The following is a 26914-nucleotide window of genomic DNA, read 5'->3' as shown; positions in this document are numbered from 1 at the left end:
AAACGTATCCGTCGATAAACATTGTGTCCGGATGAACTGAGTCAACCTTCCTTGATCTGTACTTTGCCACTTGAGAGGACGTCCCCGGCTTTGTACAGGAGCGCGCAAAACGCACAACTGGCAGTGATGTGGCTATACCTTTGTAGACCAAAGGCCCATCTCATTACCGTCGACGCCACGCAGAGCTGGGTAGACTTCTCGCAAGGCCGATAAAGCAATTCATTTGAAGCAGCGAGGAAGAAAAATATCTTTGTAGCTATACGTTTTGACGCACGCTCAATTATCCAGGTAAGAAAATCAGAGAAGGTTGACTCAGCTCATCTATAAACATTGTATCCAGATGAACTGATTCAACCTTCTTTGATCGTTGCACAGCTTGTTTTATCCCTATTAGTGTGAATTAATGTGACGCAACACCTGTAAATAGCTGATGAAGTTCGGAATGTTGACTCTGTCAATGAAATAAAATTATTTCTAAAAGTTTCTTTTTTTCTGGTCCGGTCCATCACAGGGCCGACACACACACACACACATACACACCCAACGGACAGTTCAGTATGGCCGAGTCACCTGACCTACGTGTCTTTGGACTGTAGGAGGAAACCGGAGCACCAAGAGGAAACCCACGCAGATGACGACCTGGGATGACCCCTAAGGTTTGACAACCCTGGGTTCGAACCCAGGACTTTCTTGCTGTGAGGCGACCGCACTAACCACAGCGCCACTGGGCCCCCCGGTGAGGCTACACTGTAGAGAGAAAAAATGCACAGTTTATTTTTCTGTATACCAACTAAAGGATTGCTTGTGGTAGAAATACTACCCTTACTCTTATATTCCCTAAAGGAAAGCAGAGATGCAGGAATGCGGGAGTAGGAAAATGAATGCGGAAGAAGGAAGAAGGAAATGGCAGCAGTAAAGACAGAAGGGGGAGGGGGGCTGTCATTACTGGGATCCCATTTGTGCGACTTAATTAAGACCTATAAGAGTCCGCATCAATTTCATTTTCGGTATTCCACAGCCCATTTAGCCCTGCTATCAGAACTTCATAGGTGGGCGATTAGACATGAGCGCGTGGAGGTCCCCATTAACCGGAGAGAATGCCAATTACCACCCCGTTACCTTTATAGGGAGGAGAATGGATGGAGGAAAAACACCACCGCATCACCCCCCCCCCCCCCATCCTGGCTTCCCTGCACCGGCTTTCCATTTCCCACAGAATCAACTCCAAAACCGTCCCATTAACCTTCAGATGCATCCATGGCAACGTACCTCCGTACCTCAAAGAACTGCTCACCCCCACAATCCCTCCCACGATCTCCGGTCTGGCAGCAGCTTGCCCCTCCACACACCCAGGACTCCGCTGAATGGGAGACCGAGCGTTTTGTCTGCCACCCCTGGTCTCTGGAACGGCCTCCCGGACCACCTACGGGGCCCCCAGAGTGGCCTTTAAAAACCGGCATTAAGACGATCTTATCCAGAAAAGCTTTTGATTTAACCATGTGGTGTTTTTGTTGTTGCCTGCTTTTATTGTTTTAATGAACTGTCAAACACTTTGATTGTCTCTGAAAATGAAAGGCTATAGAAATTAAATGTCTTATAATTATTATTATTATTATTATTATTATTATTATTATTATTAAGGAGAACCATGGATGAATAACCATGGGTAAGAACACAAGGTCCAAGACCAGAACAGAAGCACATGTTATCGTCCTAATGTGTCACGTGTCAATAGTCACTAGAGAGGCTTTTTGTTGTGCCTCTGGGAAGGTAAGGGGGGGGGGTACAACAAGTGACACAGGGTCACTCCCTGGACACAGCAGCCATAGTATCTGTTTTCTTTGTGTGTGTGTGTTTGTCTCTCTTTATCTCATCTCGTATCTAATTACTTTAATCGGTTCCACTTTCTTCAGGCCTTTGTTCCCTCTATTAAACTTCAGTTTCACCCTCTGTCCACTCACTGTCCTCTGCTTTCACGTCCTCTCTGTCCTAACATCCTCTGCGTGTCCCCTCATACTGATGTAGCTTCAACTGTCTCTGACTATTCTGTCCAGGTCATGCTTAACATCAGTATTCTGTTTTGCCCCCCCCCCACTCTGCTTCTCCCCAATTGTACCCAGCCAATTGGCACAACCAATCTTCAATGCTCCACCCCCTTTGTCGATCCGGGGAGGGCTGCAGACTACCATGTGTCTCCTCCGATACATGTGGAGTAGCGTAATCAGTTTTCTACCAACGTGGGGATCGCTGGTTCGAACCCCCTTGTTACCTCCGGCTTGTTCGGGCGTCCCTACAGACACAATTGGCCGTGTCTGCGGGTGGGAAGCAGGGTGTGGGTATGTGTCCTGGTCGCTGCACTAGCGCCTCCTCTGGTCAATCGGGGCACCTGTTCAGGGGGGAGTGGAAATTGGGGGGAATAGCCTGACCCTCCCATGCACTACATCTCCCTGGTGAAACTCCTCACTGTCAGGTGAAAAGAAGCGGCTGGCGACTCCACACGTATTGGAGGAGGCATGTGGTAGTCTGCAGCCCTCCCCGGATCGGCAGAGGGGGTGGAGCAGCGTACGGCTTGGAAGAGTGGGGTAATTGGCCAGGTACAATTAGGGAGAAAAAGGCAGAAAAAACCCCCAAAAAAACTCATTTGAAATTTTGATTTGGAAAATGTCCCAAGTCTAAGAAAGGTCCTTACTTAATTTGCAAATTGTACCTACTAGCAATGCGGCCGTATTTAGGTGCAAGAGAATGGCAATTTGGGATTTGGATTTCGTCATGCGTATTTTTTGTGTGGTAATTTTTTTTCACATACTAAAATTATTACTAACACCGTCCAAATATTCTCAATCAAATTAGGAGGATAGTGCTTTTTTTCCCTCCTTTTTCTCCCCAGTTATATCCACCCAATTACCCCACTCTTCCGAGCCGTAGCGGTCGCTGCTCCACCCCCTCTGCCGATCCCGGGAGGGCTGCAGACTACCACATGCCTCCTCCGATACATGTGGAGTCGCCAGCCGCTTCTTTTCACCTGACAGTGAGGAGTTTCACCAGGGGGACGTAGCGCGTGGGAGGTTCACGCTATTCCCCCCAGTTCCCCCTCCCCTCTAACAGGCTCCAGACCGACCAGAGGAGGCGCTAGTGCAGCGAATAGGACACATACCCACATCCCCACCCGCAGACACGGCCGATTGTGTCTGCAGGGATGTCCGACCAAGCCAGAGGTAACGCGGGGATTCGAACCGGCGATCCTCGTGTTGTTAGGCAACAGAATAGACCGCTACGCTACCCGGACGTCCAGGAGGACAATTCTTGCTGAGCCCTATTGGTAGTTTGAACTAGTACTAAAATGTCATTGTCAATTTAATCTAACAAAATAACACTGATATAATTTATATTTGTTTGATTTAGAGATTAGACATAATTTTGACTGCTATTAGTATCTTGTCTGCTCTGTTCAGCAAGTAAATGAGAGGCACAGACATGAAGTTCAAGTCCAGTGGCATACTGGTCAACTTCCCCGATGGGAATATGATTGTTTTGTCGCTTAATCCTTTTGCATAAAGACTGCCTTTGAAAGTGCTCGCGCTTTTCAGCAGCTCCTGTGGGGTCTGCCACGCTAATTGTATTCATGGCAGGTTTCCTATAGTGAGATTGATGTGGCAGCAAGACCGTGCATGCAAAGTACAGGGCTCGAATGGCTGTTGCCTGACCTCGTTTAGCAGTTTATTTTCCGCCAGCTTTGGCAGATGTTTCGGCGGCTGTAGAGAAGAGATAGAAGAAGCCAGAGAGACCAAAACAGCCACTCAGCTTCCCCTTTTCTACAATAACCCATTCACCACTAATTCTGTAGATGTGTGCACGCGCGCGCGCGCTCATAGGTGGGTGAGTGGCAACAACAACAGACTAATTTATCAGTGCTCTTAGTGTCTGTGGTCTGGTTTTGTAGGGGAGCTCTAAATGCCTGACTGTTTCGACCCAATTCAAACTTATTACGCTTGTTATGTTTTTCCAGCAAACCAGCCCGACAATGAATATCCTCTCTGACCCAATTTTGGTTAAATTTGGTATGCGTTGACACACACATACACATACACGCACTATCATTATCAGCATCACCACCAGCACCACCATCGTCATCTGGTATGAAAATGTCTCTGCTGACACCTTATTTTGATATTATTTTGATCCTGATCCCATTTTGATGATTCCTTTGTGTCCCTTTAATGGTACTGTCAGTCTAGTTCAATCCTTCTCGGTCCTGTCAAGTGAGTATGGCCCTCGCTCATGGAGAAATGCATTTGACTCTCTCTTCAAATGTGGATGGGGGAAATACTTGAAGGGTTTCTTGGGAAATGAAGCAATGCATGAATGTAGCATTTGACCTTTTCTCAATTATTTGTCCACACAGACAAACTTTCTTCTTATTATTCTCTGTTTATCTGCTTTCTCTGTTTGCTGGTTCCATCTTCTCTTTATCGTCAATCATCCTGACAGCTTCTGGGGAATGGGTTGGGTTATGAGATGAAAACCATTGATAAGAAGCATGCAGGGGAGAAGCGTACAAATGCAGTGACATAAAAGGTAGGTAATGCTTTAGATTACAGGCCATTCATTGAACAAAGTAATATACAAGGAAGGTATATGTAATTGAATTATGGCAATTACTGAGTAATATAGTAGAATATGGGCTTTTCCATTTTTCCAGTTTGCTTCCTTATTATTATAATATGCTGTTAAATATAATCTACGTCAACACTGTGAGATAAATTAACAAATCACATCAGAATCAGAATCATATTTATTGTCAAGCAGTTCAAGAACATACAATGAATTTGACGAGGTATGTTGGTGCAAGAGGGGAAAAATTAACAGCAAACAGTAAGGTAAACGTTAAAAGAATAATAAATCATAATGAAATATGCATACAAGATAAAAATAAAATAAAAATAGATGTAATAAGGCGCAATTATGGGGAAACACTGGGAATATGGAAGTACTCTATTCACAAAATGTTAAATGAGAATTGTAAATAAGATGTTATTTACAGAATGAGAAGTTGGTGCAGAATAAGAGTTATTTACAGGGTAGTGTGGGCTATATGCAAAGTGTCCATACAGAAGGCACAGTAGGGCAGATAGATTGCACTGTATTTGTGCATGTGAGTGTGTGTGCAGGTGTATAGGTATATGTCTTGTCGCGGTGTGGAAAGAGGGTCAAAGGGGGTGGGGGTGGATGGTGGGGGGCAGTGTCAAGCTAAATTCCTCTCCATTATCAGACAAATAGTTTTGTGATATACAGTGGTGCTTGAACGCTTGTGAACTCTTTAGAATTTTCTGTATTTCTGCATAAATATGACCGAAAACACCATCAGATTTTCACACAAGTGCTAATAGTATGTAACCCTGTTAAAACGTGTGGTTATAAGGGGTGATGCTATAGTATTGTAATGTGCATGGATTAGTAGACACGCTGGCCGTTGGCTGGCGAGTCTGACTCTTTAGTCTAGCGGTTAGCGATGTCTCCTGCAGTGCGGGCGATACGAGTTCGCATCCCGGCCGCGGCAGTTCCTGTGGTTGCGTTGTCCCCCGAATTCGCTACAGTATAAATAGTGTTAAAACGTTTAAATAAGGTTTAGTTTAAAAGTGTTTAAGAAGGTTAAAATAATTGTAAAAAAACTGTGATGTGTTTTTGTTTATTAAAGAGTATAATGTTTTCCTGGAAACTGTCTAAACCAGCATTTACGGGGTTTGATGACATGCTGCAGGAGTACCGGTCGGGGAGGTGTTTCCGCACGGACGAGAGAGGGGAGGGACGGTGGACGACGGAACCGGAAGGGAGCGGCGAGTGAGCGCGATACAGATAACTTCTGTGTTGTATGTTAAATTTAGAGTGCACAACCCATTGTGTAATTTATATCTTAGGATTGTTTACACAACAGTCGGGGTGAGAGTACACATTATATATTGTCGGAACGTGAGGAATTTCTACCCGAAATCCAAAGACCGTTTAGGTGTGTGCTACTGCTAATGCTAAGCGCTCGACGTGTAGCATAGAGTCGGTTCATTACCCATGGACGGACATTTGCTAGTTTAAGTTTAACTAGCTCAGTTGAACCGTTGGAGGGGTGAGCTGCTGCTTCCAACCACCAGAGGGCAGAGCAGAGACCTGGGACGAAGTTTGGAGCAACCAGGGCTTCACTCAGCGTGTTTCTGGCGACGCGGGAGAGAGGATAGACATCAGACGGTGACTGCGAGATGCCGACCTGCTGCTAAACCTGCAACCGGGACGGTTGAAGAAAGACAAACCAGGAATATCGTCTCAGGTACCACACTTGTTCTTTTGCTCACGGAGGAGCGAAGGGGCCATTACGTTTTGGGCCACAACGATCACAAGCACCGAACCAGGCCTGCAACTTTATATTTTGTTTTAACATAATTTTGGTTTTAGGGGACGGTATCCAGGTGTGTGTGTGTGTGTGTGTGTGTGTGTGTGTGTGTGTGTGTGTGTGTGTGTGTTTGTGTGTGTGTGTGTGTGTGTGTGTGTGGGCCCACGAATTATATTGGTTGAATTTAAGTGACATTGAGATTGGTTAATTGTGATTTTCTATGAGAATCCATTTTGGTGTTGAAGTGTAGTGTTTTTTTATGCACTATCAGGCATGAAAATCACTCACCTTTCGGCGAAATTCGCCGTTTCGAATCCAAAATAGGTGACCTACGTGAATTGTGTAGATCCGATGAAAAAATATTTTTTGAGGGGGGGGGGTATGGACCGGACATGGAGTTATACACGAGAGTGCGGAGCCATGGTGAGCTGGCCTGTCGAATTCGAATTCGCCTTTTTCATTGACAAAAATATTCCCCCTTCGGTCACCAGTCTTCTCTGGGAAGGTACCGCTACCCGATTGGTTCGTGAAGTGTTCATGCAGCGAGTGCTTGGGCTGACCAAAGCGACTGATGGAGCAGCGCGCGGGGCTGAGCATTCCATGGGGCTGAGGGAAGACGACTCTTTGGACTAACGTTAGCTGACTGATGCCTGCCTGACTGAATTTGGTGAGCGTTTCAATCATTTCAATATTTTCTGATGTATAACGTTATTCAGAAGCTCTGTTGACATAGCCTAGTCCTACATAATTTAAGGTAGCTAATCTATCACTAGCTAGAGATTTAATAAAGAATCCACGTGTCATCGACGCATACGTTAGCTATATTCCACACAGACAGGTGGAGAGATTTGCGTGTTGTGGAAAATTGTTAGCTAGCTAGTTAGTAGGGTAACGTTAGCTTACACCGTATACGCAGCAGACTAGGTTGTATAGCTAACGTTATCCCACAAAAAGAAACACGATGAACATTAACTGTTGGCTAATTCTCAAAATCTCTAAAACCCATTTCAGGACGTGTGGACTGAGGAACTGGTGCGGTGGGAGGCTGAAGTAATGTTAATGCTAGCTAGCTAATGTTAGCTAGCTTTTTGTATTCTAAGTTAGCTAACTCACATTGTAGAATCTGAGTCAACAAATTAGCTAACGTTACTTTAGCGAACGTTAACAATATCATAATTTCACTGTCCTATGTGTATGTGTCACAGGACAGGCTTATATCAAAGAACTGGACTGTAACCGTCGATTTATGAGTGGCGCAAGCCTGGGGGCTCTCTAGTGCCTGGCTGTTCCAGGATCACGCTAAAGCGCAGGCGAGCATAGCGAAATACATCGTGTAAGTTTACATTCACAGAATTATGTTGAGTAATGTTAGTCAGTGGAAGGGACGTAATGTTACTTATTAACCTACTATATTGTAACTGTAAATACCGGATACCTTTTAATCTGAAATCCAACTATGTATGTAGGCCTAACGTTGTGTGTAAAACAATTTTCAATTTTAGTCTGTGGGTTAGGGTAACGTTAGGCCTATAGTCTAAGTTACTTATCTGAACTTGTGAAACACTCGTTTACACATCTGATTTCAAGCGGACAGATATCTGTATAACATGTAACGTCAGATCCAAGTGTGAACAACCACCACTTATCAATTAAGCTAGAAGTCAACCCTACTAATGTTAACATTGTTTTTCCAGAATGAGTGTGTTAGGAGAGAAAGATGCTCTTCTTGTAAAACAAGTGGATGCAGGCATCAAATGCAGCTGGAATTGGTTGTGGCTTAAACTAGAAGGGAAAATTAAGAGTGAAAGAACAAGAGCTCTCATTCCATCTGTCAGATGTCTTCCGGAAGATCAATAAACAAGGATTCGCACGGTGCATTCTCTGCCAAAAAGATATAAACTACACCCATACACATGTTGTTTGTATTCCTATCTTGTTTTGCCACTATTACCCTATATTAAAGCTGCGCTCTTGCACATTTCATGAGAGAAGTTGTCAGTCTCGTTTCTTATATAGCATAATGTGAACATATACATACTGTCTTGTAATTATGCTTGATTTTTCTCTCAAAGTGCACCAGAATGATGCATTTAAATATAAAATGTTCCAAATTTTCTTCCGGAGGAGTATGCCCCTGGACCCCCCTAGAGGGTCATATCCTTCTCACCTTTTTCACCCCTGACCCGTTTTCATGCCTGACTTATACAGTGCTGAAAAACCTTAAGAGGGTTTTCCTGAAGAAAGGGAAATTTCAGTTTGAAAGAACATTCCTATTATTATTTTATTTTTTTGATTTGAAATCAAAACTCTTTAGTTATGTAAATAATTGAGACTTATTTTTCGATAAAACCTGAATTGTGTGATTTTATTATACTTACCTGCTTAGAGGGAATGATTTCATATTGAAGGAGACATACAGACACATTTGGTTAGAAGTCTTTATTAAAACCATAACTTTAAAGGTAGCTTTAAAGGTAAGTTCATAATAGGTAGGTTTAAAAAACCGCAGGTGTGTACTGTAAAAAGGGATCCAGGACCATAATTAAAACGGAGTTAATCGGGGTTAAAATTTATTAAAAGAACCCAAAAGCCCTGCCCTTATTAATATAACTGTTGATGGGAGCGCTACAAGTAGATAAAGAGAACCCAGTTAAACAAATGAAACCAAATTAGTATACTTAGTCATTTATTTATTGAGGAAAATGATCCAATATTACATATCTGTGAGTGGCAAAAGTATGTGAACCTCTAGGATTAGCAGTTAATTTGAAGGTGAAATTAGTGTTTTCATTCAATGGGATGACAATCAGGTGTGAGTGGGCGCCCTGTTTCATTTAAAGAACAGGGATCTATCAAAGTCTGAGCTTCACAACACATGTTTGTGGAAGTGTATCATGGCAAGAACAATGGAGGTTTCTGAGGACCTCAGAAAAAGCGTTGTTGATGCTCATCAGGCTGGAAAAGGTTACAAAACCATCTCTAAAGAGTTTGGACTACACCAATCCAGTCAGACAGATTGTGTACAAATGGAGGAAATTCAAGACCATTGTTACCTTACATTATCCTCCCCAGGAGTGGACCATTGTTACATTACATTACCCTCCCCAGGAGTGTTACCATCCCCAGGAGTGGTCGACCATCAAAGATCACTCCAAGAACTAAGCATGTAATAGTCGGCCAGGTCACAAAGAAACCCAGGGTAACTTCTAAGCAACTAAAGACCTCTCTCATATTGGCTAATGTTAATGTTCATGAGTCCACCATCAGGAGAACACTGAAAAACAGTGGTGTGCATGGCAGGGTTGCAAGGAGAAAGCCACTGCTCTCCAAAAAGAACATTGCTGCCTATCTGCAGATTATGGTAGATTACTCTCTCACAACTGTTGGCTTACTCCTATTCGGTCCGAGCAAGGACTCTTGGTTTTAAATAACTGGGCTCTTTTTTGGACCCACAAAGTGCAAATTTATAGGGTGGCTTGATGGAGGTGGGTAGTGAGATTTACTGCATCTCTTCTCTAGATTTCCGATGTTGTTTGCGCAAGTTTAAAATGACAACTTGCTGAAAGTTAAGAATAAATGAAATAAAAAAATTAATTCTTTTTTCCATTACGTTTTCCCTCACCTGAATCGAGGGTCAAAGGTTAGGGGGCGTCATGCATTGGGCAGAATGTAAATGGGACTAACTTATAATTTAGGGCTATACAGATAAATTTGAAATGAGAAACATTTGAGCAATAAACAATTTCTTGGGAACTCAAAGTGACTGGAAGGGCCTGGGTAGCTCAGACGGTAGAGCATCAGACTTTTAATCTGAGGGTCCAGGGTTCAAGTCCCTGTTCAGGTGTTTCTCTCAAACTTCACGGGAGTTCTCATTAACTTCAGTGCAGCTGCTCAAGAGTTTCTTTATAAACGTACACTACCGTTCAAAAGTTTGGGATCACATTGAAATGTCCATATTTTTGAAGGAAAAGCACTGTACTTTTCAATGAAGATAACTTTAAACTAGTCTTAACTTTAAAGAAATACACTCTATACATTGCTAATGTGGTAAATGACTATTCTAGCTGCAAATGTCTGGTTTTTGGTGCAATATCTACATAGGTGTATAGAGGCCCATTTCAAGCAACTATCACTCCAGTGTTCTAATGGTACAATGTGTTTGCTCATTGGCTCAGAAGGCTAATTGATGATTAGAAAACCCTTGTGCAATCATGTTCACACATCTGAAAACAGTTTAGCTCGTTACAGAAGCTACAAAACTGACCTTCCTTTGAGCAGATTGAGTTTCTGGAGCATCACATTTGTGGGGTCAATTAAACGCTCAAAATGGCCAGAAAAAGAGAACTTTCATCTGAAACTCGACAGTCTATTCTTGTTCTTAGAAATGAAGGCTATTCCATGCGAGAAATTGCTAAGAAATTAAAGATTTCCTACACCGGTGTGTACTACTCCCTTCAGAGGACAGCACAAACAGGCTCTAACCAGAGTAGAAAAAGAAGTGGGAGGCCGCGTTGCACAACTGAGCAAGAAGATAAGTACATTAGAGTCTCTAGTTTGAGAAACAGACGCCTCACAGGTCCCCAACTGGCATCTTCATTAAATAGTACCTGTTAGAGCCTGTTTGTGCTGTCCTCTGAAGGGAGTAGTACACACCGGTGTAGGAAATCTTCAATTTCTTAGCAATTTCTCGCATGGAATAGCCTTCATTTCTAAGAACAAGAATAGACTGTCGAGTTTCAGAGGAAAGTTCTCTTTTTCTGGCCATTTTGAGCGTTTAATTGACCCCACAAATGTGATGCTCCAGAAACTCAATCTGCTCAAAGAAGTGCCCATCCAACCAATCCAACTTGTGGGAGCTGCTTCTGGAAGCGTGGGGTGCAATTTCTCCAGATTACCTCAACAAATTAACAGCTAGAATGCCAAAGGTCTGCAATGCTGTAATTGCTGCAAATGGAGGATTCTTTGACGAAAGCAAAGTTTGATGTAAAAAAAATCTTATTTCAAATACAAATCATTATTTCTAACCTTGTCAATGTCTTGACTCTATTTTCTATTCATTTCACAACATATGGTGGTGAATAAGTGTGACTTTTCATGGAAAACACGAAATTGTTTGGGTGATCCCAAACTTTTGAACGGTAGTGTATGCACAGCTGCTAGATGAACTGCTACTCAAGCAACTCAAATCAAATTTGGTGCACATAGAAGAACAGCGGAGACGAAGTGACATGAACGTCAAATATGCTGAAAAAGAAGCCCATACACTCTATCACACTTGAAGTGAGGTTTGATATGAGCACATGTTATTTTTCACTGTTTACAACCCTTAGAATATTCCTGGATTTCAGGTGGATTAACAAGAATGAACTTGGAGACATGGGATAAGTAGGAGACAGTTTTACACTTGTTGTGTGACTGTACCTGAGCATCGTACCCTAGTTTGTTGGAGTAGTAGGCAGTGCGTCAGTCTCGTAATCTGAAGTTAGTGAGTTCAAATGTCATTCAGGCAGAACATTTTTATATTTCGCTGTAGATTTGTGTCATGAACTCTTATCTTCAGATTACGGATCAAGCAGAATGTCCAAAACCCGTTACTTCTGATCATTTCAGTGTTCTAGAAATACAATAACGATTCTTGCCTGATACCTTTATGTCTTCCTGCGTGACCGTGATGTACCTCTTTAAAATCAGAGCAAAGCTACACTGGATAGATAAACTGCATTAGCAGGTTTATACGTAACATAAATCTCGTAGTTACACTCCAAAATACTGATCTCCGTGAATGTTGAAAGTTTGTCGTCACAGTTCATTTCAGTGTTGTAGAAATACAATAAGTATGCTTGCTTAACATATACCTCTGTGACACCCATCTACAGATCAGCACAATGCTGAACTGGATTGGCAGCCTTGTATAGTAGGGAAGTCTTGCAGTTAAAGTGGCAACAATTGTTGCAGTCTTAAGAGGCCTGTGCAAACGTAATACATACAAATCTCATCCACCTCCTCTGGAGAATGCGGGCATCGATCCCGCTGCCTCTCGCATGCAAAGCGAGCGCTCTACCGCTTGAGCTAATTCCCCTCACACAACAATAAAGAACCCCACTCAGTAGGGTTTATTTCAACTCATAGTTGTGTGGCAAATGAAATTAAACTTGTGTTTTCCATCCTTTGCCTATGAGCATTCATTGAAATAGTATACTCACTAAATGAGGTAGAGGCTAGTTTAGCTCTTTCCCAGTTACTGTAGCTCTTCGACGTTTATTGCAACATTATCTAGCTGTGTTGAAATGTCTTGTTCTAGCTGTGCTTTCCTCTTAGATAGGTTGTCTCTCTGACAGAGACTTGTCCGTCCGTCAGCAAGTGGAACTTCGTTCCATAAGGTTAAATGTGACTGACACTCCAGATATCTAGAGCCTTGGACTTAAAGTCAGCACATTAGGTTTGCTACATTGCTAATGATAGCTTAGCCACATCAGCAGATGAAGCTTTGTTTATCCTGGTCCCGCAGGGGAGCAGTGCTCTGCAGGAGAGCGAGGCACATAACGCACACTAGAATCTCCAACGTTTTTTTTCATGTCAGCACCAATGATACTAAATGAAACAAACTTAGGTTACAAAGAAACACATAGCTAAGACTTGTGACCTTGCCAGAAAGATGAGTCGACATGGATTCATTTTCCCTAGTCCCCTACCATTGAGGGATGATGATGAGCCCAAATGTAGATTACTGTCTCATAATTGTTCGCTTGCTCCTATTCAGACCGAGCAAAGACTATTGGTTTTAAATAACTGGCTTCCATTTTTGAACCCACTAAGTGAAACTTTATGGGGGTAGGTAGTGAGATTTATTTGCGTCTCCTCTCTGGATTTCCGATTTGTTTGCACAAGTTTACAATTTTGAACTTGTTGAAAGATATAATTAAATGAAATTTCCAAAAAATCCCCCCCCGCGCCGTTACGTTTTTCCTCATCTGAATTGGGCGCAAAGGATAGGCGGCGTCATGCATTGCACAGAATGTAATTGTGATTTTAAAGCCCTCTGGGATGACATTATAATTTAGCGCTATACAGATAAATATGACCTGAGAAACGTTTGCGCAATCAGCAATTTCTTGGTCACTTACAGTTGAAGGAAGGGCCTGAGTAGCTCAGACGGTAGAGCATCAGACTTTTAATCTGAGGGTCCAGGGTTCAAGTCCCTGTTCAGGCGTTGATTCCAATCTTAGGAGCAGCTGCTGAAGGCTTTCTTTATAAACGTCTGCTGCTAAATACACAGCAAGTGGCCACCTCCAGTCAAGCTGCCAACGACTTCTCCCTCTACTCACGGCTGCCCCTCGGGACGCAACCCAGCCAGAGCGAGGCGGGCGCCGACTCCACTGAGGACGTCTTGCAACTGCAACGACAGCGTTCTCGGCCCCGCCCTCAACAGTCCTGTGGTAACTGTGGATCTCGGTCTTATGTTTCAAGGGCTCAGAACTGCCCTGCCGTGGCCAGACATGCCGTAGCTGCGGTAAGCAAAATCACTTTGCCAACGTCTGTCGATCTTCCCCGGCTGGGTCAGAGGGCCACACCCCCCAGTCTTCAAACGCCATCATTCACAAGGTGAGCTCTGGGCCAGTGTCATTTAAATCATGCACAGTCAACATTAATGATGTGTGCATCCCCCTGCTGTTGGACACCGGTGCAGGTTTGTCTCTCCTGAATGTTGATACCTACAGTCAATTCTTCGGTTCACTGCCACTGTCTGCACCCTCGGCTGTCCTCTGTGGGTATGGTGACTCCAAAATCGATCTGGTTGGCTCTCTCCAAGTGACTGTCCGCTATGGAATCAAGCTGGTGCCCAATGCAGTTTTTCATGTGGCACGCCGTGGGTCCAACCTGATGGGCCTGGACCTGTTCTCCGCTCTGGGGTTCTCCCTCTTAGACGCAAGGGGGGCAGCAATCCTGACTGTTGCCACGCCTTGGCAGCAGAAGTGGCCATCGCTGTTTATGGGGCTGGGCTGCCTCTCCACCTTCGCCCATCAACCTCTCCTCAACCCTGCTGTGAAATCTGTCATCCAACCACTGCGCCGCATCCCGTTGGCTCTCCGTGATGGGGTCTCCGCCGAGCTGCAACAACTGCTGGAAGCTGGCATCATTGAACCGGTGGACGCGTCACCTTGGGTCTCAAACCTCGTGGTGGCTAAGAAGAAGTCGGGGGGCCTGCGTGTCTGCGTCGATCTACGTGCAGTAAATAAGGCAGTGGTCCCTGATAAGTATCCACTGCCCACCTCAGAAGAACTCACTGCTCAGTTCTATGGCTCTGAGGTGTTCTCCTAGCTCGACCTCAGACAGGGGTACTTACAGGTGCCCCTCCACCCCAGCAGCCGAAACCTCACAGCCTTTGTGACACATGCAGGAGTGTTTCGCTACACCAGGATGCCTTTCGGTCTCAGCTCCGCCCCTAGCTGCTTCCAGAAAATCATGGTCTCCGTGCTGGCTGGCATACTGGGCGTGGCCATTTGTCTGGACGATATAGTGGTACACGGGCCCACCAGTGAAATCCACGACAAGCGCCTCAACATGGTCTTCGCAGCCCTGTCCAAGCACAAGCTAACTCTCAATGCTGAGAAATGTGTCCTCTCTGTGCCAGCCATCGAGTTCGTGGGGTTCCGGCTGTCAGCGAGCGGTGTAACTCCACTACAATCCAACGTGGACGCCATTCAGGCCATCCCTGAGCCCAGCTCGGCCGCCCAGGTCGCCTCCTTCCTGGGTATGACAAGTTACTACCTGAGGTTTCTTCCCCAGTACTCTGCGACCACAGCCCCCCTGCACCAGCTGCTGCGTAAGGACGAGCCATGGGTGTGGTCAAAGGCATGCAGTGACGCTGTGCATGATCTCAAGACTCAACTGACTTCACCACCAGTGTTGGCTCACTTCGACATCTCCAGCTCCACCTTTGTGACCTGTGACGCGTCAGCCACAGCGATAGGGGCTGTGCTGTCTCAAACACAGAATGGCGTGGAGAAGCCCATCGCCTTCGCCTCCCGTGCCCTCAACCTGACCGAGCAGCGGTACTCCGTGGGTGAGCGTGAGGCATTAGCCTGTATCTGGGCTTGTGAAAGGTGGCACCTCTACCTCTATGGCTGCTCCTTCACCCTCAGGACAGATCATCAGGCCCTGAAAGTGCTGCTGTCCACATCTGGGACAGGCCACAAACCCCTGAGGCTGCACCGCTGGTCTGACCGCCTCCGCCAGTAAAACTTCAGCCTGCAGTTCACCCAAGGCAGAGACAATGTTGTCGCCGACCTGCTCTCTCGCTCTGTCTCCACCCCAGCTCCACAGACAGACACTGACTGTGTGGAAAAGGACATTGTCCAAATGCTACACACACCCCTTCAGGCCACTGTCTCTCTGCAGAAGCTGAGGGCAGCCTCCGAACAGGACCCTGTCCTCTCCCAGCTCCGCACCTACATCCAGAACGGCTGGCCTCACAAGGTCCCAGAGGAGCTGGCTGCGTTCGCCCGAGTCAGACAGGAGCTCTCCTGCTGGAACGACACCTGCGTGGCACGTGGGTTTTGCACAGTGGTCCCAGCTGCTCTCCGTGCGCATGTTTTGAATATGGCGCATGAAGGCCACCTGGGCATTGTGAAACTGAAACAGCGCTGCCGAGACCTGGTGTGGTGGCCGGGGATAAAGAGAGATATTGAGGCTCTGGTGAAGGACTGTTCTGCCTGCCTTGTGAGTGGCAAGACTGGCCACCAGGCTCCCCCACCCCTGCAACCTCTCGCCTGGCCCTCTCAGCCCTGGGAACACCTGCAGTTGGACATCTGTGGTGAGATCCATGGAGTTCCCCACCACCAACACTTCATGGTGGTCGCCTACGATCTACACTCAAAATGGCCTGAACTCACCACTTCCGGCACTGTGACCTCACAGGTCATCATCGACTTCCTGGACTCTCTCGCTGGGGCCTCCCAAAGACCATCACCACTGACAATGGCCCTCAGCTGGTCTCTGCTGACTTCGCTGCTTATCTCGAAAACAAGGGCATCCGTCATATACGCACTGCGTACTACCACCCCCAGGCCAATGGTGGCGTTGAACGTTTTCACCAGTCACTGAAGAACGGCCTCAGAGCACACATGGCCCAAGGGTGCTCTTTCACGCAGGCCATCCGTCACACTCTGCTGCACTATCGGGCCACACAGCACTCGACCACAGGCGTCTCCCCAGCCTCTCTCATGCTAGGCCGGGAACTGTGCATGCCCCTTGACAGGCTCCGCCCCTCCACACCTCAGGCACCTCCCTCTGGGGTCAGAGCCTCAGTCACTCGTCAGCAGACGCGGATGAAGCAACGGTTTGACCAGTCAAAACGAACCAGGGTGCCAGACATCAATGTGTCAGACTGGGTCAGGGTCCGCAGGCCCCACAGGGACAATAAAATGGCTTCATACTGGTCCTCTCCTCTCCAAGTCACCCATCAGCTGGGCCCAGCCACCTACGTCCTCAGCGATGGCACTGGGTGGCACTCCAGTCATCTACGGAAGGTTTCAGCTCCGCCACACACAGCTGGTGACACAACCATAGCCATTCCCTCAGCGTGGCGAGACACCCTGGGGCTTCATGCAGCTCCTACACGGGCCCCAGACATTCCTGGGCCTCAGCTTCCCCCGCCTTCTCCCTCCCCACCTCGGCCTGCCCAGCCTCAGGCCGCCTCGCGACCTGTTCGCACATGTTTACGCCCTGGCCACCTAGAGGACTTTGTGTCAACCTTACATGTTTGAAATCCTGCCGGGGGGGGGGGGGGTGTTATGTCTGCACACATCGACAGTGCTGCATTTGATTTGGTGCTGTTCTATTGTGCTGGGATCGATTGGTGATGCCTGCGGGCTCTGGGTTGTTTGATCGGGTCTGTCTGTGATGCTGTGTTAGTCTAAAAGAATGCAACGTAGAGGTTGTGTCAAGCGACAGCGCTGTGTCCTGACGTGATTTCTAAACACAATAGATCACACAAGTGAAAACATCGCAACAGGGTTAAGAGAAGCGCTGGCTGCTTGGGGGCTAGAAGAAACCCGACTAGTCTGCATCACAACAGACAACGCGTCAAACATGATCAGGGCGGCCGCTCTGAACGACTGGTTCAGGTTGCAATGCTTTGGCCACAGACGCCACCTCCTATAGCAAAAAGAATGAATGTGCATGCACTTTTTTACTACCCACGCCTTGTTTAATATAACGCAATATATCGTGCAATATATCACAAAAGATTACATCGCCGCAATGCATGTTTTTGTCAATATCGTGCAGACCTACACCACATTTGGTAGGAGTTGCTTGAGTAGCAGTTCATCACGACTCTAGCAACTGTGCATACGTTTATAAAGAAAGCCTTGAGCAGCTGCCCTTCAGTTATTGAGAACTCCTCTGAAGAACCCTGGACCCTCAGATTAACAATCGGATGCTCTACCGTCTGAGCTACCCAGGCCCTTCCGGTAACTATAAGTGACCAAGAAATTGCTGATTGCGCAAACGTTTCTCAAGTCATATTTATCAGTATAGCGCTAAATTATAATGTCATCCCAGAGGGCTTTAAAATCACAATTACATTCTGTGCAATGCATGACGCCCCCAATCCTTTGCGCCTAATTTAGATGAGGAAAAACGTAATGGGGGGGGGATTTTTTAAAACATTTTTTAATTTAATTTGATCTTTCAACAAGTTCAAAATTGTAAACTTGCGCAAACAAAATCGGAAATCCAGAGAGGGGACGTTGGCGGCCCTGTATAGTAGGTAAGTCTTGCGGTTAAGGTAATTGTTGCAGTCTTAAGAGGCCTGCGCAAACGTAACACAGAGAGGTCTTATCCGACTCCTCTGGAGAATGCGGGCATCGATCCCGCTGCCTCTCGCATGCGAAGCGAGCGCTCTACCACTTGAGCTAATTCCCCTCACACAGTAACAAAGATCCCCATTCAGTAGTGTTTATTTCAACTCATAGTTAATTGTGTGGCGAAACGAAATTTAGCTGGTGTTTTTCATCCCTTGGCTATGGGCATTCATTAAAATCGTAAACTCACTAAATGAGGCAGAGGTTAGCTTGGCTCTTTCCCGGTTTCCTTAGCTCTTTGACGTTTACTGCTAACTTATCTAGCTGTGTTGAAATGTCTTGTTCTGGCTTTGCTCTGCTCTTAGATAGGTTGTCTCTCTTACAGAGGCCTGTCCGTCCGTCAGTAAGTGGAACTTCTTTCCATAAGGTTAAATGTGACTGGCACTCCAGATACCTTAGAGCTAGGGTTGCCAACTCATTGAAACGGAAATAAGGAACAGACGACAGGGGCGAGGGTTGGATGGACTTGGGCGGCGCGGGCATAACAAATATAATGTGCCTTACACATTACACACATACATTTATATATAATATAAAATAATATATATAACAATTCCTTATTTTAAGGAACGGTTGGCAAACCTATTTAGAGCCTTGGACTTAAAGTCAGCCCATTAGCGTTTGCGACAGTGCAAAAGATAGCTTAGCCACATCACCAAATGAAGCTTTGTGTATCCTGGTCCCGCAAGGTAGGAGTGCCCCCCCCCCTCTCCCTGCACCAGCTGTGCGGCTGATTTGCCGTCTCTTCTCTTCAGTGCACAGTTTTTGCTTGTCCTCTCAGCCACCATTAAACAAAACACGATTGTAGCAGGCGAATCTATTACCGGCTACTTTAACCCTAGCATGGCCAGCTGATGTTCGCTTTTACCTAAGGCCACAGCTACCGACACTGAACGTAATCTTAGGGTGCTGGCATGTCTGGCAGAAACAGGAGAGCGAGGCTCATAACGCACACACTAGAAACTTTAATATTTATTTTTTCCATGTCGGCACCAATTGTTATGTATTATGGTTAATGTTATGTTGTGTAGATGGCGACCACTAGGTGGCGCCCAGCAATTGATTGACTAGTTGTACCATGTGGAGTTATTTCCTTGGTAAAGAAGTGAATAAACGAGCCACATCCGTCTGTGTAGCTCCGTGAGTGTGTGTGAAATTGTTTGCACATAGTCATGTAGTGGGCAACATAATATGAATTGGCGACGAGGTGTGAAGTCCTGAAACTTTTCTCCATCCGCTGTGCGTGAATTATCAGTGTTGGTTACGTTTGGACGGAAAATAACAACCACGCTGTGAGGAAGCTGGCTAGTGAGCTAGTGGGTTAGCTGTGTTAGCAGTGAGTAATGAGCCGCTCTTCCTCCGACGACTCTACAGTGCAAGTCACTGAAGACAGACGCATGGCTGGAATAATCAGACATATGGATCCCTTTGATGAATCCGGTGAGCAATAGGCAATGTATATTGAACGTTTTGAACATTATATCCGGGCTAACGAGATCAGGGATGCCAAGAAAGTGCCAGTGTTGTTTAATGTGATGGGACCGAAATCATGGATTACTGCACATTTTGATTGCCCCTGCAAAGCCTGGGGATATGGATTATCAACGTATTGTGGATGTTTTGCAAGCCCATTTCGCTCCGAACCCGCTCGTGATAGCGGAGAGGTTCCGTATCCACAAACGGAATCAGGAGGAAGGAGAGTCAGTAGCGAAGTATGTCGCGGTACTGAAAAGACGTTCTGAGCATTGTGAGTTCGGTGCGCATTTGGAGGACGCACTGCGGGACAGATTCGTTTGTGGACTAAAACGTGAAGCTGTTCAAAAGCGTTTTTGACAGAGGAAGAGCTCACCTTTCAGAAAGCAGTCAACTACGCTGTGTCTGCAGGGGCAGTGGCGCGCGATGCGCAGCAGCTAAGTGGCTCACTCAAAGTGAACGCGGTTCTCTCAGAAATGTAGCGACAAGTGCCGCCGGTGTGGGAAAACGAATCATACTGATGATGACTGCTGGTGCAAGGATCGGGACTGCCAACAATGTGGGAGGAAAGGCCATATTGGGTGTATGTGTAAGAATAAGACTAAAAACAACCCAGAGAGAGAGAGAGAGAGAGAGAGAGAGAGAGAGAGAGAGAGAGAGAGAGAGAGAGAGAGAGAGAGAGAGAGAACATGGAAAAGGAAAAACAGAGCTTAAAGGTAACTCAACTATGCGCAGTGTGAGAGCTAAAAAGAGGAGAGTTCATTGTGCAGAGGCAAGTGAGAATGGAAATGGAAGTGAGGAAATAAAATCTGACACATGATGAACTAGGACTGAACTCGCTGTCTCATAAAGGGAAATATACACGCATCTCTGTGCTGCCTATAGTAAATGGAAAGAAGATGGAACTGGACACAGGGACTGCTGTGTCTTTGATTTCATGGGGACAGTACAAAAGCACTCTGAGACATGTGCCCCTGCAGCCCACGGATATCGTGCTGAAAACATACACTGGACAGCCTCTCGCACCAGAAGGGGTCATTAAAGTGCAAGTAAGGTTAAATAATCAGACTGCTGATTTACCCCTGTATTTAGTGAAAGTAGACGAACCCCCACTGTTTGGTAGAGGGTGGCTGAGAGCCATTAGGCTGAACTGGAGGGACCTAAAGACTGTGTATGCAGTAGAGCAGCGAGATAAAGACAGCTTAGGGAGTGTGTTAAAGAGGCATTCCGCTGTTTTCTCCAAGAAGCTAGGCACAATGAAAGGGATTAAAGCCAGAGTGACTCTTAAACCTGACAGTGTACCCAAGTTCTTCCCGCCACGTAATGTGCCTTATGCCCTTCGACCTAAAGTGGAGGCCGAACTGACACGCCTTACTGAGCTCGGTGTGATCTCGTCAGTGGAGCACAGTGACTGGGCCACACCCATGGTGCCTGCAAGAAAGATGGCACAGTGAGGCTCTGTGGCGATTTCAAGGTCACCATCAACCAAGCTCTCTGTGTTGACAAGTATCCAATTCCATATATTGAGGACCTTTTTGCTTCCCTAGCTGGAGGTCAACACTTCAGTAAGCTAGACTTGTTAAACGCTTATCTGCAGATGGAAGTAGAGGAGAAGTCAAGCAAGCTACTGACTATCGCTACACAGAAAGGTCTGTTCCGCCACAACCACTTACCCTTTGGCATAGCGTCAGTGCTGCTGTTATTCCAGAAGGCCATGGACCAAGTGCTCCTTGGACGACCCTTCACCCACTGTTACTTAGACGATATCCTTGTAAGTTGGCCAGATCAGGAGATCCACCTGAAAGTCCTGGATGTGGTCCTTGGAAGGCTGGAGGAGTATGGTCTGCACGTCAAACAGGAGAAGTGCCTGTTCTTCCAGGAGTCAGTGGAGTACCTGGGCCATATCGTCGATGTGGCAGGGCTCCACAAATCACTAGAGAAGGAACATGTAATTGTGGATGCACCAGCACCCCGTGACGTCAGCCAACTGCGTTCCTTCCTCGGGATGATAAACTATTATGGACGTTTCATTCCCGACCTAGCCACTATCCTGAAACCACTGAACACACTGCTGCACAAGGGGAAGAAATGGCAGTGGACGGCAGCCTGCGAGTCAGCGTTCCAAAAAGCTGAAGCGCTCATGGTATCCCAGGAGGTGCTGACCCACTACAATGCTGAGCTGCCTCTCCACCTTGCCTGTAATGCTTCACCCTATGGGGTTGGGGCTGTGCTCTCACATGTCAGGCCTGACGACGAGGAAAAACCTATCACCTATGCCTCGCGAACGCTCAACAAGGCAGAACAAAATTACACACAGATTGAGAGGGAGCCATTGGCAATAGTTTTTGGAGTACGCAAATTTCACCAGTACCTCGATGGTAAAAAGTTCACCCTGCTCACCGATCATCGCCCACTGACCTCCATCCTTAGTCCACTGAAAAGTATGCCGTCGATGGCCGCAGCCCGAATGCAGCGTTGGGCGCTCCTCCTATCAGCACATGACTACACCACTGAGTACCGGAAGGGAGCATTACATGCAAATGCAGATGGATTTTCACGGTTACCACTTCCCTGTGCTCATGAAGAGAAGGTAGACACTGTAGGCGTGTTCTACACATCCCAGTTGGACACACTAACAATCAGTAGCACGGAGCTCAGACATGACACCATGTCTGACCCCACTCTGTCTCATGTCCTGGAGATAGTCACAACTGATCATTTTCCAACTACAAAAGATGTAGGTGATGGATGAACTGTCACCCAATCTGCTGCGTTGGCATGACCTCATGATACAACAAGGATGCCTCATGTGGGGTATGCGAGTGATCATACCACCCAAACTATGCCCCCGAGTTCTGAAAGAGCTCCACACAGCACACCCAGGTGTAGTGAGGATGAAGAGCTTGGCTAGCAGTTATGTTTGGTGCCCGGCATTGAATCCCAGATAGAGCTCCAGGCCAAACTCTGCCATTCCTGCCAGCGAGTACAAAAAGAGCAAGGTCTTGCTCCTGTACACCCCTGGATGTGGTCCTACAGTCCTTGGGAAAGGATTCACGTGGACTTTGTGGGTCCATTTGAAGGACATATGTACCTGGTGGCTGTTGATGCACATTCCAAGTGGCCCGAGGTGCATATTATGGACAACACCACAGCAAGCACGACCATCCAAGTACTGAGGGGCCTCTTCAGTCGTTATGGCATTCCTCACATTCTCGTGAGCGACAGCGGACCTCAGTTCTGTTCTGAAGAATTCACTGCATTCATGAGGTCCAATAGAGTTAAGCAAATCCACTCAGCGCCATACCACCCTGCCACCAACGACCTGGCTGAGCACTTTCTGCAGACCTTCAAACATGCCTTAAAGTCTTCCAGAGGCACAGCAACAGCGGCTTGATAGGTTCCTGTTGACTTACCACAACAACCCACTTCCCACAACAAAAGAACCGCCAGCCATGCTGTTCCTCAGGTGCAAGCTGCGCTCTTGGCTGGATTTCCTTAAGCCCAGTATGGGTTTTATGGAAATCCAGCCGAGATTAAGGAAATCCAGTGCACCAATCTCGGGATTCCCAGCAGCAACGCTGCCAACAACACTCCAAGGCCAGGCAGTTCGATGTTGGAGAGCCTGTCCTTGTCCTTGACTATTGGAAGGGGGAGGAAAAGTGGACACAAGGTGTCGTAATGGAGCAAACTGGATCAGTGCGTACAAGGTAAATGTAAGAACACAAGGAGTATGGAAACGCCATGTGGACCAGATGTTGACACGCTCAGAGCCAGCAATTCAGCAGACTGCAGGCTCTGCAGTGAACCTTCCCATCAGCCCCCCTGTGTTACCTCCACATAGTACTGGTAGTACCACCCTTCACCCCAGTACACCTCAACGTAAAAAGAATGATAATCGAGTTCCTTTGATTACCGAGCCAAAACACACCATTGCACTGAACCACCGCATGCTGGAGATACTCAGGTAACAGAGACTGTTAGACGCTATCCTGTGATGATGACTAAACCACAAGGACGTTACCGAAAGGAGTGAACGAACTGAACTAGTTGTGCAAAAACTTTAAGACTGTTTCTGAGTTTTAAGAGATATGGTTTTCAACATACAAATTATACACAGAAAGTAGTATAACTCCCAGTCTTTATTTAGTGTAAAAAAAAGAGTACACCTTTATGTTGTGTAAAAGACAGAAAATATATCCTTTGTGTTTTATTGACACATTTTAGTGAGGAGACGTTGTGTATTGAGGTTAATGTTAAGTTGTGTAGACGGCGACCACTTGCTGGCGCCCAGCAATTGATTGACTGGTTGTACCATGTGGAGTTCCTTGGTAAAGAAGTGAATGAAAAAGCCACATGCGTCTGTGTAGCTCCGTGAGTGTGTGTGAAGTTGTTTGCACACAGACATTTAGTGGGCAACATAATACCAATGATACTAAATTAAACAATCTTAGGTGACAGAGAGAAATATAGAAAGACAAATGACCTTGCCAGAAAGATGAGTCGACATGAATTCATTGTATCTGGTCCCCTACCCTTGAGGGATAATGATGAGCTCTACGGTAGATTACTGTCTCACAACTGTTGGCTTGCTCCTATTCAGACCGAACAAGGACTCTTGGTTTTTAATAACTGGCTTTCATTTTTTGGCCGACAATATTGACATTTATGGGGGTGACTTGATGGGGGAGGGTAGTGGAATTTGTATGTGCCTCTTGTTTGGATTTCCGATTTTGTTTGCACAAGTTTGCAATTTGGAACTTGTTGAAAGTTAAAAATAAATTAAATTAAAAAAAAACCAGGTACATTTTTCCTCATCAGAATGGAGAATCAAAGGATAGGGGGCGTCATACATTGCACAGAAAGTAATTGTGATTTTAAAGCCCTCGGGGACTAAATTATAATTTAGGGCTAAACAGATGAATTTGACTTGAGATACATTTCAGCAATCAGCAATTTCTTGGACAGTTTAGTATACTGGAGAGGCCTGGATAGCTCAGACGGTAGAGCATCCGACTTTTAATCTGAGGGTCCAGGGTTCAAGTCGCTGTTCAGGCGTTTGTTTCAAACTTCAGAGGAGTCTTCACTTACTGAAGTGCAGCTGCTCAAGAGTTTCTTTACAAACCTAGGCATAGTTGCTAGTGTCTCGATGAACTGCTACCCAAGCAACTCCAATCAAATGTGATGCACATTGAAGAGCAGTGGAAACAAAGTGACATGTCTTGTCAAATATGCTGAAAAACAAGCCGTGAGATTATGTCACACTTGTTATGAGGTTTGATATTTGCACATGTTATTTCCCATTGCTTACAACACTTACAATATTCCTGGCTTTGAGATGCTTTAGCAAGACCGAACTTGGAGACACTGGATAATTAGTGGAAAATTTTACACTTGTTGTGTGACTGTACCTGTGTGAATGTCCAAACCGTTATTGCTGATTATTTCAGAGTTCTAGAAATAAAATAACAATGCTTGTCCAATACGGTTACATCTTACTACGTGACCATGCTGTACCTCTTTAAAAGCAGAGTAAAGTTGCACCCGATAGATAAACTGGATTAGCAGCCTTATACGGAACATTAGTCTCGTAGTTACACTTCAGAGTACTGATATCCATAAATATTGAAAGGCTGTCGTCACAGTTAATTTCCGTGTTGTAGAAATACAATAAGTATGCTTGCTTAAGATATACCTATGTGGCATCCATCTACAAAACAGCGAAATGCTTGCAAAGCTGAACTGGATTGGCAACCCTGTATAGTAGGTAAGTCCTGCAGTTAAAGTGACAACAATTGTTGAGGTCTCGTCCAATTCCTCTGGAGAATGCGGGCATCGATCCCGCTACCTCTCGCATGCAAAGCGAGCGCTCTACCACTTGAGCTAATTCCCCTCCCACAACAAAGTTCATTTCAGTGGCTATGAGCATTCTTTAAAATCGTATACTCACTAAGTGAGGCTGAGGTTACCTTGGCTCTTTCCCAGTCAGCTTAACTCTTTGACGTTTACTGCTAAGTTACCCAGCTGTGCTCTCCTCTTAGTTAGGTGTCTCTTACAGAGAATTGTCCGTCCGTCACAAAGGGGAACTTCGTTCCATAAGGTTAAAAGTGACTGACTGACACTCCAGATAACTTAAAGCCTAGGACTTCAAGTCAGCCCGTTAGCATTTGCGACAGTGTAAATGACAGCTTAGCTACATCAGCAAATGAAGCTTTGTTTATCCTGGTCCCGCAGCCGGGTAGGAGTGTTCCCCTGCACCAGCTGTGCGGCCTGATTTGCAGTCTCTCCTCTTCAGTGCACAGTATTTCTCTGTTTTTGCTTGTCCTCTCAACTACCATTAAAGAAAACATGCTAGTAGTAGGCGAATCATTTCCCAGCTACTTTAAACTTGACATGGCCGGCTGAAGTTCACTTTTACCTAAGGCCAGCGCTACCGACACTGAAGGTATTAGGGTGCTGGTATGACATAGGCAGAAACAGGAGAGCAAGGCACATAACGCACACACTAGAAACTCCAACATTTTGTTTTTTATGTCAGCACCAATGATACTAAATTAAACAATTTTACAATTTGGAACTTGTTGAAAGTTCAAAATAAATGAAATAAAAAAAACATCTTTTTTTCGTTATTTTTTTCCTCATCTGAATCGAGTGTCAAAGGATAGGGGGCGTCATACATTGCACAGAAAGTAATTGTGATATTAAAGCCCTCTGGGACTAAATTATAATTTAGGGCTATACAGATAAATTCGACTTGAAATACATTTCAGCAATCAGCAATTTCTTGGGCACTTAAGGTTACTCGTAGGGCCTGGGTAGCTCAGACGGTAGAGCATCCGACTTTTAATCTGAGCGTCCAGGGTTCAAGTTCCTATTCAGGCGTTTGTTTCCAACGTCACAGGAGTCCTCGTTAACTAAAATGCAGCTGCTCAAGAGTTCCTTTATAAACATATGCACAGTTGCTGGTGTCCTGATGAACTCCTACTCAAGCAACTCCAATCAAATGTGGTGCACATAGAAGAGCAGTGGAAACGAAGTGACATGAACACCTTGTCAAATATGCTGAAACAGAAGTCATTACATTATGTCATACTTGCTATCTGGTTTGATATGAGCACATGCTGTTTCCTATTGCTTACAACAATAGAATATTACTGACTTTGAGGTGCTTTAACAAGACCGCACTTGGAGACACTGG

At 45.7% G+C, this 26914-nt stretch overlaps 6 non-coding genes across 6 annotated transcripts; 3 read left to right on the top strand and 3 right to left on the bottom strand.

The window, feature by feature from the left end:
- Positions 1 to 10150: 10150 nt before the first annotated feature.
- On the top strand, positions 10151 to 10223 carry trnak-uuu (transfer RNA lysine (anticodon UUU)). The gene has a single exon. It is a non-coding gene; the product is annotated as a tRNA-Lys (tRNA).
- A 2162-nt stretch (positions 10224 to 12385) lies between these two features.
- Positions 12386 to 12458, bottom strand: trnaa-ugc (transfer RNA alanine (anticodon UGC)). The gene has a single exon. It is a non-coding gene; the product is annotated as a tRNA-Ala (tRNA).
- Positions 12459 to 13516: 1058 nt separating this feature from the next.
- On the top strand, positions 13517 to 13589 carry trnak-uuu (transfer RNA lysine (anticodon UUU)). Its single transcript has one exon. It is a non-coding gene; the product is annotated as a tRNA-Lys (tRNA).
- A 4645-nt stretch (positions 13590 to 18234) lies between these two features.
- On the bottom strand, positions 18235 to 18307 carry trnaa-cgc (transfer RNA alanine (anticodon CGC)). The gene has a single exon. It is a non-coding gene; the product is annotated as a tRNA-Ala (tRNA).
- Positions 18308 to 24701: 6394 nt separating this feature from the next.
- trnak-uuu (transfer RNA lysine (anticodon UUU)) lies at positions 24702 to 24774 on the top strand. Its single transcript has one exon. It is a non-coding gene; the product is annotated as a tRNA-Lys (tRNA).
- Positions 24775 to 25536: 762 nt separating this feature from the next.
- On the bottom strand, positions 25537 to 25609 carry trnaa-ugc (transfer RNA alanine (anticodon UGC)). Its single transcript has one exon. It is a non-coding gene; the product is annotated as a tRNA-Ala (tRNA).
- Between the last annotated feature and the right edge of the window lie 1305 nt (positions 25610 to 26914).

The sequence above is a fragment of the Lampris incognitus genome, chromosome 12 (genome assembly GCF_029633865.1).
Source record: "Lampris incognitus isolate fLamInc1 chromosome 12, fLamInc1.hap2, whole genome shotgun sequence".
In the NCBI taxonomy this organism is placed as follows: domain Eukaryota; kingdom Metazoa; phylum Chordata; class Actinopteri; order Lampriformes; family Lampridae; genus Lampris; species Lampris incognitus.
Note: the sequence above shows the minus strand (reverse complement) of the source record. Positions and strands in the feature narration are given on the sequence as shown.